The 2,732-nt window shown below is 45.0% G+C and overlaps 1 non-coding gene across 1 annotated transcript; it reads right to left on the reverse strand.

Annotated features, from left to right (window-relative positions):
* Positions 1-447: 447 nt before the first annotated feature.
* Positions 448-537, reverse strand: TRNAY-GUA (transfer RNA tyrosine (anticodon GUA)). The gene is given in 2 exon segments: positions 448-483; positions 501-537. It is a non-coding gene; the product is annotated as a tRNA-Tyr (tRNA).
* Positions 538-2,732: the final 2,195 nt, after the last annotated feature.

The following is a 2,732-nucleotide window of genomic DNA, read 5'->3' on the forward strand; positions in this document are numbered from 1 at the left end:
AAGAATGAGATAGTAAAAGGGGTGAAAATAGCAACAAGGGTGCTCCAATAACTGGACCTGACCCCATTTTCCACACTCCAGTCAGGTAAAAGAGGCTTTGCAAGTTCTGCCTGTGCCTGCTCCAATTCTTGAGGGTCTGTAGGTTTTGAGCCCCTGCAGGAACAGAATCTCTTATGATGGCCATCAACTGATTAGCTAGATTTCACCGAATATTCTGAGTAGGAAGGGACTCACAAGGATCACTGAGTCCAACTCCTGAATGTGTGGTTCATAAAGAGGTGACAATGGTCACAGCACTACAGCTGTAACAACCCTCTGAATTAGACAAGGAAAATAGACTAAATTTCTCACAGGGTATAGAGTGGTTGGAAGGGGATGTTCTGCAAAGTTTTAAACTCTGGGGGAAAAAAGTGAAAGTCAAAACTGAAAACAAACCTCAAAAATCTTTCCTTTGAGCCGGAGTTGAACCAGCGACCTAAGGATTACTTTTCAGAGACAGCCTACAGTCCTCCGCTCTACCAGCTGAGCTATCAAAGGAAGGTAAAGGAGTGCCAAGAATGAGTCAAGACTGCATCAACAATAGCCTTAGGCTCTCATGGGCTTCCATATGTATTGCTTTTCACAACAGCAAAACAGTATCCAAAAAAAGGCACAAAGCTAACTCTCCCGAAAAATTGGATTTTGGTTACAAAACTGCCAGTTTCCTTTGCCAAATAGTTCACAGCTCTTGTAAGAATGTTGGTCGTGGTAGTGTTAAGGTTGGAGATCTTCTCATGATCCATATATAATCTGTCTATGGCTTGACAAAGAAATTTACCCACTCTTTGGTGACATTGCCACATTTCCTAAATTGAACCAGGAATAGAGGGAGACCTCCCCTCCACACAATTCTCCACAACAGTTCTCCAGCCAAATCCAGTAACAAAATAGCAAATGAAACAGTTAACACCTCCCCAGCAGCTTCCATAGTGAATGTAGAGGAACAGAAAAGAAGGACAGAAAGGAATAACCACTGTGGTTTCAATTCAAATCCCACCAACTCCCTCAAGTGCATCTAAGACCCCTCAAACACAGATGAGGTTGCAATGTCTGGCATTGCAACCAGTGGCCTCCCCAGCCCCTGGGCCTGGAAAGCTGAACCCTTTGTGAATCATCTGAGCGCTGCAGTTCACAGCTGTGGCAATTGAAAGCAAACTACACTCTTTTTGAATTATAGTGATTCACCAGCATTTGTCTGTCTGAGCAGCAGGGTGGGGCACAAAGCTGTGAGCAGACACCCTGTTTGCCGAAACCATGCCATCCTACTTGTGATGGGAGTGTGTGCAGCAGCGTTACCTCAGTGCCCTACAGCATATCCATCCTTAACCCATGCTTACCTCCACCTCTTCCTTGTGACTCAACCCCAAACACAGGGTTGTTGCAGAAAGTATGTAGCCAGCAGGTTGGGGGAAGTGATTATTCCTACATATTCAGTGCTTATGAGCTTGAATTGGGAACGCTGTTGCCCACCTTGGCTCCTCGGTATAAGGCAGACATGGACATCATGGAATGAGTCCAGTGGAAGGGCACCTCCACTGGTGAGGGGGCTGGAGCACAGGGTCGAGGAGGGAAGGCAGAGAGAGCTGGCCCCGTTCAGCCTGCAGAAGAGACGGATGAAGGGGGATCATCTTGCAGTCTGCAACTCCCAAATGGGAGAGTATGGGGAATGCAGGGTCAGGCTCTGCTTGGAGGTGTACAGGGAGAGGTGATAGGCACAAGCTGCCACCAGAGAAATATTGTTGAGATACAAAGGGAGAGAAATATCATGAAAATAAAAAATTTCACCATTGCAAAGTCTGTGCAGAGGATGGAATTCCCAAAGCTTGACTTACACAGCCTTGGGTAATGTGCCCTAATTTTAAAGTCTACCCTACCTGGAGCAAGATGTTGGACCAGCTGCTCTTCAGAGGTCTTTAGCAAACGAACACATCAGCGATGTCCATGTCAGGAGGCTGACTCCACAGAGCAGATGGACTCACAGCAAAACTATCACCGTGTACATCTCTGTTTAGAAAATACAGCTCTTTGTCTTAACAACCAAACATGCACACACATTGTATTTATTTTCATACTAACAGACATCTTAATGCTCCTTCACTGCTAAAACCAACACACATCTCCAAACAAACTCAGTAAGATGTCTTCCCGGTTTTGTTCCTGGGAATATAGGAAGGTCAGGAAATATTTGACTTATCTACAAGGTACTGTTGCAGTTTCTCAGAGGCCTAATCCTGGGACCTGTAATGTGTCATGACAGTCACTTACCCACTAGTAACATATCAGCTGATGCTGTAAAGAAAAACATATGGTAGAAAGAAAGAGAAAAGAGAACTGCTGTTTGCCTGAAGGGGCAACATTTGCACTCTTTGGAGTCAGATGGCCTAGGTGGAAAGAGTACCCCTATGCAAGAATCTTAATCTTGCACTGGAAAAAGAATGGCAGAACGGATAACAAGGACCCAAGCTCCCAAATCAGAGCAGATAGCATAGCCCATAGCCCCAGGGATCTAATCTTTTCCAGTTTGCAATCCCCACAGCATTTTCAAGGGACATTTCAGGCTCCTTTCAAGCCAATTTAAACCCATTGTCATGAGTTTGCCTTATCTGAGTTACCTTTCACAGACCCCTTAAAAATAATCCACTGATTCTCACCCACACATTCAAGGACCCCAAACCTGAAAATTAATGTTCTAC

This window comes from Vidua chalybeata, chromosome 1, assembly GCF_026979565.1.
Source record: "Vidua chalybeata isolate OUT-0048 chromosome 1, bVidCha1 merged haplotype, whole genome shotgun sequence".
Classification (NCBI taxonomy): Eukaryota; Metazoa; Chordata; class Aves; order Passeriformes; family Viduidae; genus Vidua; species Vidua chalybeata.